The sequence below is a fragment of the Takifugu rubripes genome, chromosome 5 (assembly GCF_901000725.2).
Source record: "Takifugu rubripes chromosome 5, fTakRub1.2, whole genome shotgun sequence".
NCBI lineage: Eukaryota > Metazoa > Chordata > Actinopteri > Tetraodontiformes > Tetraodontidae > Takifugu > Takifugu rubripes.
Window position 1 is genome coordinate 4,675,224 of NC_042289.1, and position 14,722 is coordinate 4,689,945.

The following is a 14,722-nucleotide window of genomic DNA, read 5'->3' on the forward strand; positions in this document are numbered from 1 at the left end:
TCCTTGCAAACAAACACACATTTACACACTCCCAGCACCAGCATCAACACTGACCCACCTGTGATCACACTTTCACACTGGTAAACACACGGGGACAATTGAGAAGGATGATTCCTCATCTTCTTCTGGGAGCCTAGAGACCAATGGAGAGCGTAGACGAGGACACCCCCTATGAAAGTGGTTTTCCGCACACTCCTTGAATACAGCATCACGGGTGACCTTTAATCTTTTGCTGGCAGCAGATTTGATTTTGATTTTCATATTTTGAGTTGGGGATGTTCTAAAATGTTTCTTGGACTGACAGGTAAAGGTTTCATCCCAGCTGGGAGGCTTTTTCCCCCCCTGTTGCTAAATGGTGTCTTCTGCCGGACTTTATTAGAACTAAAAAAAACTGTTGACAGCTTGTCCAAGACGGTTGCTGACTGAGTGAGATGAATTTTATGGTTCGGGTATACTGATGCGTATCTGCAGAGAGGGAGAAGAAAGTGGCAGCCAATTGGGGATTGGGGGGTGGTGGTGGTGGTGGGGGAAGGGGGGGGGCAGAATACAACATAAGGCCTCAGTGAGATCTCAAGGTCAAGCAGACTCAGTCAAGATGACAGATAATATGTTCAATCTGGACCAGAATCCTGCTGGGATACAGTATTTGGATTCACACACACACACACACACACACACACACACACACACACACACACACACACACACACACACACACACACACACACACACACACACATAGAGAAGTGCTATTTCAGCTCCTGTTACACACCAAACTGCTGACGGCAGCTGCCACATGTTCAAGAACAAAATTATGCACAAATCCCAAGTGGCTCGTATTTATTCTTGCATCTGTTGCGTGATCAATAGGCATAAAAGCCGGTTCCCGATCACCTCACTCATCAGCACCATCGTTGCACAATTAGAGGAAATAACGTTCCCTCGGTCTGTGTTCACGCCAGTGGCGGAGACGCAAATATTCTATTCGACATTTCAATTTTACGTTATAATCAAGATTGGAGATAGATGCTTTACAGAAATCCTGAACCTGACCCCCCCCACACACACACACACACACACACTTTAGGATGCATGTCAGAAGCAGACAGGGAAAGGACCAATTTAACATTTACTCAGGCAAATTGCTGCGAACTGATCGGAACCATCTCCACCACGTATTTAGGATTTAGTCCATGTAAAGAAACTAGTCAGAGCGACCTCTGATTGAACTGATGACCAGTGACAGGATGGAGGATTCAACTTTTACACACATGGATCGTCATCTTTGAGCTGACTCACCGCTGAATGCTCAGGGAAAACAAGATAAGGAGGGCGACAAGACCAGGGGATGAATTTACAGATGTAAATACTGACTAACTGAGCCAAATAGGATGCTAAAACTACATATAAACAAAGTGAAATTGGACTTCCTGACAGTGTTTTTAGTATTTGAGCATCGTGAATGAGCTCATTCATGCCTCATCTTTGTGCACACTCATTTATACACAGTTAGACATCAAATGGTGCCATTTTTACAGTGTGCAGCACTCCTTTATTGCAGGTATTCCTTTAGAATACCTGCATTAGAGGTATTTCACTTTTTTTCCTCCCCTGGATGGTGAAAAAAATGAAGTGTGTCGGGAACGGTTAGCAGAACAAATGCTTTAACAATGCTGCACAGCGCAGAGGAAACAGTGAGGCTAATATCAGCTGAACACACACAGGCAACAAAGGAAACACTCTAACTGAAGAAAATTAAACCATGGGAGAGGAAAGGTGTAAAAGCACAGAGAGAGAGAGAAAGGAGGAACATCTGTGTGTGTGCGTGCGTGCAGGAGACTTATTGTGCATAACATTTCACTACCGGCTCGGCTACCAGAACAAGAGAGGATGTGCGAGCCAATGTGTGTGTGTGTGTGTGTGAGAGAGAGAGAGAGAGAGAGCTACAGAAATAGCCACAGCCCATTATCATCACCTCTACCTGTCTGGCTGCAGCGCCTCTAATTACAGCCACCACATTGCTCCAAATAGCGCCCGGTGCCTGCTGGATATCATTACTGCGTTTTTGTGCCTTTTGCAGCAGGTTGTGTGCTTGTGTGGAGATTATAGGTCTCCTGTAACCACCTGCAGAGAGGCAACCTGCTGAGAGAAGCTTACGGAGAATTTAATCCCCGCCTTAATGTGGAAAAAAGCGTTCGCTGTGAAACTGCCATTACTAAACTGTTGGATCCTGGCGTCTGCATTAAGTAGACCACGTGCACAAATACGAGTGTTTCGCAGGAAAATAGGGTGTGACTCCACGTGTCGTCTTAAGCGCTCTGCGAGTAGCCGATGTAGGTCAGCCGTACTGCAAACTGAGTCCCTGGTTGTTCTCTGGCTTACTCCTGGAACCAAACCCAGCCGGGGGGATTAGACAGAGACGGTGACACGCCAGCGGCCTCCTTCCTCCATCCCCAACACACCGACTCGTGCGTCACGCAGAAACATAAAAGGCTCTTCTCCGATGTAGGTCAGCCAGACAGCGGAGACGGCGCTGACCACGAGAGAGCTTCACCTGCTGCAAACGCCAAGCGAAGGAGAGGAAAAGCCAAACAAATCCATATGAGGTTTGCTTTCATCTCTGACTGTGTGGCGGAGAGGCGGCGTCCTGTGGGAGGCTTCGTGTCCCTGTCATCAGTGTTCTCCTCTGTCTCCAGCCAGGCAGCATCATATGGCCCCTGACAGCTTCCATACTTTCTCCATGGGCTCAGCAAAACTGCTGAACTTGTGCCAGAGAGAGAGAGAGAATGTCTGTGTGTCTGTGCATGCATGAGGGGGGGGGGGGGGGGGGGGGCACGGGCAGCTGAGTATTCTTCCATTAATGCTTAAAAATAAAAGGGCCACTTCAGACTTTCATGCTGCGACCCCACAAACAGGTTGCCTTCAGGAACATCTGTCCACCTACTGCAGATTTCATGTAATAACAGGAAGACAGTTGTGTAGTTTATGTTACGATACATGGTGGTAACGGACCCGAACGCAGGCCAGGACACAATGGTGGAGAGGTCAAGGGCTTTATTTACAGGGAAGGGGAGAACACATTAACCGAAACAGTCCTCCTGGACCGCATGGGGATCGGGAGGCAGCGTCCGCCCGTCCCAGGTCCATCGGCGAGTTCCCAAACCAGACGCAGTCCCCCTGGACTGCCGGGAACTCGGAACACCGGTGAGTCCTCCACACGCTGCAGTCCTCCTGGACCGGCGAGGACTCGGGAGTCCGGCGCAACACGCTCACCTCACGAACGTGCCCCGAGACACTGGGGACAAAGCAGTCCTCCTGGACTGCTGGCGATTAGGAGGCAGCGTCTGCCCCTCCAAGGTCCATCGGCGAGTTCCCAAACCAGACGCAGTCCCCCTGGACTGCCGGGAACTCGGAACACCGGTGAGTCCTCAAACGGCTGCAGTCCTCCTGGACCGGTGAGGGCTCGGGAGTCTGGCGCAACACGCTCGCCTCACGAACGTGCCCCGAGACACTGAGGGCAGAGGCAGTCCTCCTAGACTGCAAGGGGGGCAGGAGCAGTCCTCCAGGAGACACGGAACAGCAACAGGAGAGGCCCTCCAGGAAAACCGGAAGCTCGGGGACAGGAGTGGCCCTCCAGGGCAACAGGAACACAGGAACAGGAGCGGTCCTCCAGGGAAACCGGAAGCACGGGAATAGGAGCGACCCTCCAAGGCAACAGGAACACAGGAACAGGAGCCAACACCAAGGAACCCAAACAAGCTCCCACACTAGACCAACGAACAGACTCCCAACACGAACAGGAACACTCAGGGAAGTGAACAGACACCCCGGCACTGACAGGCAGGCACAACCTGCTTAAATAGGCAGCAAGATGTAAATTGCCTACAGGTGCGCCCACCTGCAGTGCCAGCTGCACCCAATTGTGCTCCACACCACACCCTGCAGGCCAAAGACAGACACAACCCAGAAATCCCAACAGTTTATATATATTTACTTTATTAGCAGATTTTATAGCTGGTTAATTTATGTTTCCACCACACCTCTTCAGACTGATAACCTATGAGGGAGTAGCATGGTGGTCCTTACCCATCTTTTATCTTTCTTAACATTCATTTTGTTTTTGCACAATTGTGTAACACGATATAAGGAATACACAAATTAAGTGTTGTCTCAAATACGCATTGTGTTACTTGAAATTCTTTTAAGCACTGTCTGTTTGAAAGAATGAACAAATGTTCAAAGCTGTGATCTACAATTCTGAAGAGTAGGAGTAGGAGACTCCCATTAGGACTAAATGGTATTAATTGGTTGGCGTCCTTGTGGACCTGTAGCCACCTGTAGCCACTCATGACAGACAGCTGCTGATGCATGTTAGACCGACCAGACGGGTCAGGAGGGCCGGCCTCCGTGTCTTCAGGGCTGTCACGAGTTGAACGACACAAAAGTCACGATGAGTCACCCTCTGGACATGAGCGGACCCCAAAAAGAAGCTCCAAGCGGTGAGATTGTTTTGAATTAACAGGCACTCGCCCCCTACAAAGAACAGCGACACAATCATCCAATTCCTAGTGTTGACTCACGCTGACTGCGACCACAAATACCATTTTAATAACTACTGACTAAATAAACTCATCGGCTCATATCCCCATCAAATTACCAAACATTTCGGTACTCTCCTCTGCCACACACTTTTCCAAATAAAGGATGAGGGTGAGAAGGTGTGTGTGTGGAGGGGGGGTCCAGACACACACAATGTGCTGCTGTGTGTGAAAGCCTGAGACCATGAGGAAGAACATCAGCCGAGCGTGACCCATTTTCAAAATCTGGCGGGATAATAAATCCGCCGTAGTCCAAGATCAGCTTCAGGTGATAATTTTTCCAGCCTAACTCCCGCAGTAGCTGGACCGCAGTCAGGACCACCTCCATTCAATGAACGGATTGTGTCTCAAATTGGGAAAACTATTATTGTAAACTGTTCAGCTGACTGTCATCCATCTCCAGAGATTGTTTTGACGTTCCCAAATGGAACACGGTTTTCTAATAAAGCCAACCATGGCTCTCATTTCCATATATGAAAGGATGGTTCTTTAGTTAACAGGCCTGGCAAAGAGGATGCTGGAAACTACCAATGCGGTGCTAAGAATTACATGAGCTACCTAGAGAAGCTAACCATTTTAGAAGTTGGACAGAAGCCTTACATCCTGACAAGGCTGAGGGGTATCATACGGATTGTATAAGGAGAGCCTCTCTTTCTTCATTGTCTGTCTGATGAAGTCCCACACCCAAAATTTACTGGACCATTCCTGGTGGCCACAGACTGAGTCATCCTCAGATCGTTGGCCGTCATCAACAAACAGACTTAACAAACTCATTAAAAAGCCAGGGTCTGTTGGTGGCAGTAAACTTGCAGACTTGGACGAGGTGGTGAGGGACAGGATGGTGTTAAAATTGCGGACAATCATGGACAGTCCCTCCCACCACCTCCATAACACAGTGGACAAACTGAGAAGCAGCTTCAGCAACAGACTCCTGCAGCCTCGCTGCTCTAAAAAAACGGTACAGGAAGTCATTCCTGCCGTCCGCCATCAGACTGTATAATTCATCCTAACCCATTCAATAGCAATAATTGTTTAATGTTTATGTTGTAATTTTATTTCTATTTTATTCTATATTTATGTATATATGCTAATAATGCTTATAACATGTATATATTGTATGATATATTATATATATATAAAAATCTCTTCCTCGCCCTCCTGGACGGTGCCTCCTTCCTTCAGACTCGGGTCCTCTACCAGAGGCCTGGGAGTCTGAGGGTTCTGCGCAGGATCTTTGCTGTTCCTAGGACTACGCTCTTCTGGACAGAGATCTCTGGTGTGGTTCCTGGTATCTGTTGGAGCCATCTACTCAGGTTGGGTGTTACTGCCCCTAGTGTCCCGATCACCACTGGGACCACTGTTGCCTTCATCCCCCACATTCTCTCCATCTCCTCCTTCAGCCCTTGGTACTTCTCCAGCTTCTCGTGTTCCTTCTTCCTGATGTTGCTATCACTCGGGATTGCTACATCTATCACCACCACTGTCTTCCGGTGTTTATCCACCACCACTATGTCAGGCTGGTTGGCCACCACCATCTTGTCAGTCTGGATCTGGAAGTCCCACAGGATCTTGGCCTGCTCGTTCTCCACCACTTTCGGAGGTGTCTCCCACCTGGTCCCTGGGACCTCCAGTCCATACTCAGTGCAGATGTTCCTGTACACTATGCCAGCCACCTGGTTATGCCGTTCCACGTATGCCTTGCTTGCCAGCATCTTGCACCCTGCTGTGATGTGCTGGACTGTCTCAGGGGCATCTCCACACAGTCTGCACCTGGGGTCTTGTCTGGTATGGTAGACCCTGGCCTCTATTGCTCTGGTGCTCGGGGCCTGTTCTTGTGCAGCCATGATTAGTGCCTCTGTGCTGTCTTTCAGTCCGGCCTTTGTCAGCCACTGGTATGTTTTCTCGATATCAGCCACTTCCTCAATTTGTCGGTGGTACATTCCATGCATGGGCTTGTCCTTCCATGATAGCCCCTCAGGTTCCTCCTCCTTGGTGGGCTTTTGTTGCCTGAGGCATTCACTCAGCAGTGGGTCAGTGGGGGCCATCTTCTTGATGTATTCTTGGAGGCTTGTTGTTTCCTCCTGGACAGTAGTTCGGACACTTACTAGTCCTCGGCCCCCTTCCTTTCGCTTTGTGTATAGCCTCAGGACACTAGACTTAGGGTGAAACCCTCAGTGCATGGTGAGGAGCTTCCTTGTCTCGCTGGGGTCTCTCTTGCTGGGGTTACTCCCGTAGTAACACTCCATCAGTAACATGTTCTCTGCCCTGCACCATGAATGCCTTGTTCCAGTAGCCAATTTGACATCAGGCAGCCCTGGTTCCCTGACCCCTGACGCGGACCTTGTTGACCCGGGCGACGTCCGAGCCGGTATGGCTCTATCAGTTAATGTTCCGCTCATACCGAGGTGTAGGCATATATGCGAAAGGAGCCTTGCCTAAGGGCTCACCTGGATTCGAACCGACAACCTTCCGCACCAAAGTCAGCGTAAACCACTGGCCTACCCAGTCTATATATATATACACACATATATATATATATACATACATACATGGATGACATCAAGCTGTATGCCAAGAACAAGCGTGACATCGACTCCCTGATTCACCTCACTAGGATCTACAGCAAAGACATCGAGATGTCATTCGGGCTAGACAAATGTGGGCGGATGATATCTAGAAGGGGAAAGGTGATCGCAACTGACGGGGTTGAACTACCTGAAGGGAACATCACAGATGTGCAGGACAGTTACAAATACCTGGGGATCCCACAGGCAAATGGTAACCACGAGGAGGCAGCTAGGAGGTCAGCCACAGCCAAATACGTGCAGAGGTTAAGACAGGTCCTGAAAAGTCAGCTGAATGGTAAGCACAAGATCCAGGCCATAAACACCTTCGCCCTGCCAGTAATCAGATACGCTGCTGGCATAATACCCTGGCCACTGGAAGAGATACAAGCCACTGACATCAAGACAAGGAAGCTCCTCACCATGCACGGAGGGTTTCACCCTAAGTCCAGTGTCCTGAGGCTGTACACAAAGAAAAAGGAAGGGGGCCGAGGACTAGTAAGTGTCCGAACTACTGTCCAGGAGAAAACAACAAGCCTCCAAGAATACATCAAGAAGATGCGCAGAACCCTCAGACTCCCAGGCCTCTGGTAGAGGACCCGAGTCTGAAGGAAGGAGGCACCGCCCAGGAGGGCGAGGAAGAGATTTTTTATATATATGCTTATATTATATGCTGTATATATGCTTATAATGCTCTAATGTTCTAATCTTAAACCTACACTAAAATAGGCTGCTACGACAATTCAATTTCCCTACGGGGATGAATAAAGTGAATCTTGAATCAGTTAATGGTACTCTGGTGGTTGAGGAGACTACTTTGCATGATCGAGGAAACTACATATGTAGAGCTCGTAATGCTGCTGGTGAAGCTGTGATCATTGTGCCTGTTGTTATTGTTGCCTACCCTCCAAGGATCACAATAGGGCCTCCACCCAATGTCAAAGCAGCAAGGGGGACACTTCTCCAGCTTACTTGTGCTGCCATTGGTATCCCCAAGGACCCAAACTAGTTTTGCTCAACAACTTAACATGGAACAAGCAAAGCTTAAGACAATACAATAAATTTATATAAATTTATTATTGCACACGTACAAAATCGAAATAAAAAAAAACCATATCGCTGGCGTTCCTTTCTTCTCTTTTAAATTTCAACAGCAATCTTTTACTATTGTAAGTTAATGTAATGCCTTTTCAACTCTTCGACTTTCTGGTGCCTTTGATTCATTTCCAGGTGCTTGTGCTTGTCTTGGTGTTGCGTTTTATAGTGTCATCTGTTGTTGCTCTCCTTGTAATGCACATTAGCTCCACATACAAGACAGACAGGTCCGTCTTTTACATATCTATCACTTTAAGCAATAATACCGGCGGGCCAGCACTAATAGCCAATTGGTATGGCTTCGCGGGCCAACTATAATTACATTGCGGGCCAAATTTGGCCCACGGGCCAGAGTTTGACACCCATGCTCTAGTCTTTTCATGTATATCATCCCAGGTGCAGCTTTGCCCAGACTATGGTGTAACAGTGCAATCTTCTTTAATAATGAAAAATATCAAGTTAATGATGCAGATGACATAATACCAGCATTTTGTTCCTTTATTTTCTGACAGTGTAACTATACAGCTACAGGAACAACAAGAAAATGATTTAAAGCTCAGAACATATGCATGACAATTGTAATTGTTTATTAGAATGAAAGCTTAAAATCAAAGATTTTATGGCAACATTTTGGAGCTTTGATAACAAAGCAAGCAAAGGCAAACAGTACACAAAAATAAAAGTTGTCAACGTCCTTTGAACTATCAAAGTCCTAATGTTTATATTATGCCTCAAATTTATTTTAAAAAAATATAGACAGTGTGAACAAATTTATTCAACACAATGCAGCGATTCAGAACTGGGTTATTTAGCAGGCATAAAAGATCTGGGAAACCACTAAAAGGTTCGGAAGAAAAATTTGAGCAAGAAACTTTATCAAGCTCAGCTGAAGCGAGATGTTTTGCATTGGGTTCTCGGGAGAATGAAGATAGTCAATGCAGCACAGAATGCCCTGCAAATGTCATTCCAGAACTTTTGCATCGTGACACAGATCAGGAGTTGTTAAACGTGACATTACATCAGGAGCAACTTCAGCAAATGCGTTTATATAAGGAAGACATAGACAAATGTCAAGACAAAGTGAAGCAGCTCGTTTCCCTTTTGGCTCTTAAGGAAGAGGCAGAAAAAGATCTGACTGCCAGGATGACACAGCAGCAGGAAGATTTTGAAAAGGCCCGTTTGACTTGGCTTGAGGAAAAAAAAAATTTCCTTGCTCAGGTGACTGAAATGAAATCTCGTGCAGAACACCTATATGACAAATATACCAAACTCGAGGCTAAGGCTAATCGTGATAGCAACAGAGTGAAAGTGCTGAGCAGTGCTCTCAACGCTGAGCAGGCCAAAGTCGAATCTCTGAAAGAGGAACACCACAAAGAGATTGAAGCTCTGCAGGAAGTGATGAGCGGTACTGAGGTCAGTGATCTGTTATGGACAGAGAAGCTGGTGAGTCTTTCTGACGAGGTTTCCCAACTTTCAAGTCTGAAGAACAGCCTTTCAGAGGAGAATCAACAGCTCCGCCAAAAAATAGATGATGCTGAGAATTACTCTCTGAAGTTATTGAGTAAATATTGTAATTCTGACAGCACGTACAAGGAAACATTGAAAGAGACAAATATAGTGATAGGAGCCCTGCAGCACCTAGAGCAAACCAATCTCGCTCTAATGCAGAGAAATACTGTCCTAAATGATGAGAAACACCAGCTGGAGCTAGAGAAGCAGCAAATTCAGGAGGACAAAGACAGTGTGCTGCGGAAACTTTACACTCTGCAGGACAATGCCAAAAGAGTGAGGGATGAGTACTGTGGTCTGACCACTAAAGTCTCCAACTTTCAGTCTTTGACAGAAAGACAAAAACAAGAGATCGAAAGGCTGAGTGTGGAAAAGAAAACGTCTCAGACCAAAGGGAAACTTTTTATTCGTGAAATTGAAGAACTCACTGCCAAGGTAGCTGAGATTTCCTCAGTATCCGAATCAAGGAAGAAAGAGCTGGAGTATCTGAGAATTACTGTTGCAAAGTCCAAGACCAAGGAGGGCCGTCTAAATGAGACAATCGCAGGTCTGAATGAGAAACTATGCCACTTTGACTCTCTGACAAAGAAAAATGAAGAAAATCTCAATGCTCTTAACTCTTCACTGCATGTAGCTGAGTGCACCGCATCCAGGTACTCCAACAAGCTGCATGAATCTAATTGCCTGAACAAAAAATTGCATTCAGACATTAGGAGACAAACGGTCATGTTGAAGGAACTGCAGACAACGAAGAAATCCCTTCATGAGGACATCCATGGCAAAGCAGCTGAAATAGTCTCACTTCTATCTCAGGTTGAGCAAACAAAGGTCGAAAAGGAACATTTGATGCGGGAAGTTCAGGAAATGAAACAAAATCAGAAGATCTTGATGGAAAAAAATGAGGCCATGAATGCGAATATGACCCGGCTGCAGTCTTTTGAAGAACAAGCTGAAAATTTAAGGAAAGAATCAATGAAGTCTCGGGACAAGGAGAAACATCTCAGTGGACTCACCGAGACCCTCAGTGCCAAGGTGGGTGAACTTACCTCTCTGCTCGAGGCAAAAGACACAGAAATTGATAATGTGAAAACAGACCTGCAGAATTCCCGGACAAGCGTATCATACCTCAACCATATGATTGTAAACCTCACCCAGCGGGTAGCCAACTTTAACATGGCGAAACAGACAGCCGAAGAAAAGGTGCATCATCTTAGTGCTCTCGTGAAAGACAGTGAGGAGGATAAAATGAAACTGGCCACCGTGATACAGGACCTGGAGGAGGCAAACGGCTCTCTGAAAACCAATAATGCCAAGCTACAGTCTGAGCTGGAGGGAAAACTTGCCGACAATCAGAGTTTGTTGCAGGAAGTTTGCAATCTCCGCAAGACTGAAAAACAACTGGCTGGACAGAACAAAATGCTTAATGATCAGCTGACCAAGCTGCAGTCTCTGGACAATGTACGAAGCCAAAATTCCGAATTACTGCTCAAATCATTTCAAGAGTGTCAGGCCAGCAAGAAGGTTCTACAGGAACGGATTAGGGATCTTGAGAAACAACTGAAAGAGGAAAGACAAAAGAAGAGGAAATCAGACCAGGAATCTCAACGAAGGATGTTTGACAGTTTTGCTGAAAGTAGCTTGATGATCCCGCCGGAAAAAGTGCAGCAAGACCAGTCTGATATGAGTCAGGACGATGACTTAATAAGAGTTACAACTTTGGACTCAACTGAGGAACAAAGAGCAGAAACATGCAATGAGTTAAGAGCTTTAGAACACACTGATATCACCCTCTGTGACATTACTTTGAAGCAGGATACAGAGCAAAGCATTTGGGAGATATCACCTGAGGAACAGGCACTGGTGAATCTCACCGAGATGCTTAATGAGCAATTAGAGCAGAAGCACTCCAAAGACCTTACATTTAATAAGAAAACAGAAAACAATCTCCCAAATATTACATCTTATGAGAAGACACAGGAGTGCCTTCAAAACTTTACATTTGATGGGGAAACATCTGATGACCAAACAAAGGAGTATCTCCAAGACATTAGCCTAGAAGAGCAGGTCTCGACCATTACATCGGAGGAAAAGGCTAAGGAGTCCCCCCAAGACATTACATTTTCCATGAAGATAAGAATGATTTTCCAAGTCATTATATTTGGATGGATGTTTAATTGGATTAAAAGTCAAATCCGAGGCATCTGTCATGATATGCAGAAAGAGGAGCGCCTCCAAGATATTAGCATTGATGATCGCACAGAGGAGCATCTCCCAAACATATCATGTAATTTCACGACAGCGAGGCGTTTCCTAAACAGTACAAATACAGATCACGTTCAAGACTTTAACCTCCAGCAACTGACAGAGGGGCAATTCTGTCTTGGATTGCAGCTCACAGAAAATGTACAACTCACATATGATGAGCGGACAATTGAAAGGCTCCCACAGTTTAGACTGGAACAGCAGACGGAGCTGCGTGTCCAGGATTCATCTGTACAACTTTTAGAACGTCGCTCTGAAAGACGACTAATGACAGTACTTCTAGTTTTTAAGAAACTGCTTATCCTAATCTATCACTTTTCCCTAACTCTTAGTGTACTTCTATTTTTTTTGCCCTGAAGTTAAAAGCAGATGAGCCTTGATGATGACACAGAAAGTCATTATCTATATTAAAATATATAAACCTTCTGAGGTAACAGTACAAAACTTTGCTTCTTACCAATATTTCTGTTTATGTTGCTGCTGATATATGATTAAAGCCTAAAGCCTATATATGATTAAAATATATTCTTAAAGCCTATTCTCCTGATGCTTTGGTTTTTCTCCCAGAATTTGTTAAATCAGATTTAACTACAGATTTACCCATTATTTTCAAACTCGATAGACGTGACAATGATGGAGCTACCACTTCTATGGGTTTGTTAGTCCGTGCCAAGTGAAACAACAATGCAAATATATATATATATATATTTTATCCACTCAGTAGTTATAGCTGAAAGCATTGGATCCATCCATTTACTAAAATGTGACCAAGACAAATGTGCGAAAAGATGGAATTGGTATAAATGTTGGACAGTCTCAGAGAAAAGTGCTCACGAAGTGAAGTCTTTGTCACAATTCCTGCTGGGCATTGTATGGCCTGTTGCATATAAATAGAAATAATCAGATTGTCACCATATTTGCAAAGATGTTGTTACGATACATGGTGGTAGCGGACCCGAACGCAGGCCAGGACACAGTGGTGGAGAGGTCAACAGGCTTTATTTACAAGGAAGGGGAGCACACATTAACAGAAACCGTCCTCCTGGACCGCATGGGGATCGGGAGGCAGCGTCCGCCCGTCCCAGGTCCATCGTCGAGTCCCCGAACCAGACGCAGTCCCCCTGGACTGCCGGGAACTCGGAACACCGGTGAGTCCTCCACACGCTGCAGTCCTCCTGGACCGGCGAGGACTCGGGAGTCCGGCGCAACACGCTTGCCTCACGAACGTGCCCCGAGACACTGGGGACAAAGCAGTCCTCCTGGACTGCCGGCGATTAGGAGGCAGCGTCTGCCCCTCCAAGGCCCATCGGCGAGTTCCCAAACCAGACGCAGTCCCCCTGGACTGCCGGGAACTCGGAACACCGGTGAGTCCTCAAACGGCTGCAGTCCTCCTGGACCGGCGAGGACTCAGGAGTCCGGCGCAACACGCTCGCCTCACAAACGTGCCCCGAGACACTGAGGGCAGAGGCAGTCCTCCTAGACTGCAGGGGAGCAGGAGCGGTCCTCCAGGAGACATGGAACAGCAACAGGAGCAGCCCTCCAGGAAAACCAGGAATAGGAGCGGCCCTCCAAGGCAACAGGAACACAGGAACAGGAGCCAACACCAAGGAACCCAAACAAGCTCCCACACTAGACCAACGAACAGACTCCCAACACGAACAGACACCCCGGCGCTGATAGGCAGGCACAACCTGCTTAAATAGGCAGCAAGATGTAAATTGCCTACAGGTGCGCCCACCTGCAGTGCCAGCTGCACCCAATTGTGCTCAACACCACACCCTGCAGGCCAAAGACAGACACAACCCAGAAATCCCAACAGATGTGTTTACTTTCACCCAAACCGGGTTATAAAGATGTTTGCATTTGGAGTTTATTATGCTATTTCTTGTATTATTGAATCAGAAATGAGGACATGCAAATCAAAAACATAATATTTTTTAAAAAGTGCAGAAAGACAGACTACCGTAGCCTGTGCAGTCATGGACAAATCATTTGCAAGATGAATATGACAATTTATGTACCTTGTTTTTAAGAATACTTTATTTATTTATATTATTTTATTAAAACTTCATTTCCTTCTATATGGAAAGGCTAAAGGCCTTACAGAACACTCCATGTAGTTACTCCTACCGTAGAAAATAATTTTTCAGTTTTCTGTGCCGATGATGGAATTTCACACAGATGTAGTGAAATTCACACTCCCATCTTTTAGCCACATGTAAAATGGCTTGGTCTTTATACTTTTATTTATAAAATGGTTTGGTTCTTATACTTTTATTTATAAAATGGCTTAGTCTTTATACTTTTATTTATATAATGGCTTGGTCTTTATACTTTTATTTATAAAATGGTTTGGTTCTTATACTTTTATTTATAAAATGGCTTGGTCCATTTCCATTAATTGCTAAAACAGCTTGGTCTTTATACTTTTATTTATATAATGGCTTGGTCTTTATACTTTTATTTATAAAATGGTTTGGTTCTTATACTTTTATTTATAAAATGGCTTGGTCCATTTCCATTAATTGCTAAAACAGCTTGGTCTTTATACTTTTATTTATAAAATGGTTTGGTCCTTATACTTTTATTTATAAAATGGCTTGGTCTTTATACTTTTATTTATAAAATGGCTTGGTCTTTATACTTTTATTTATAAAATGGCTTGGTCTTTATACTTTTATTTATAAAATGGTT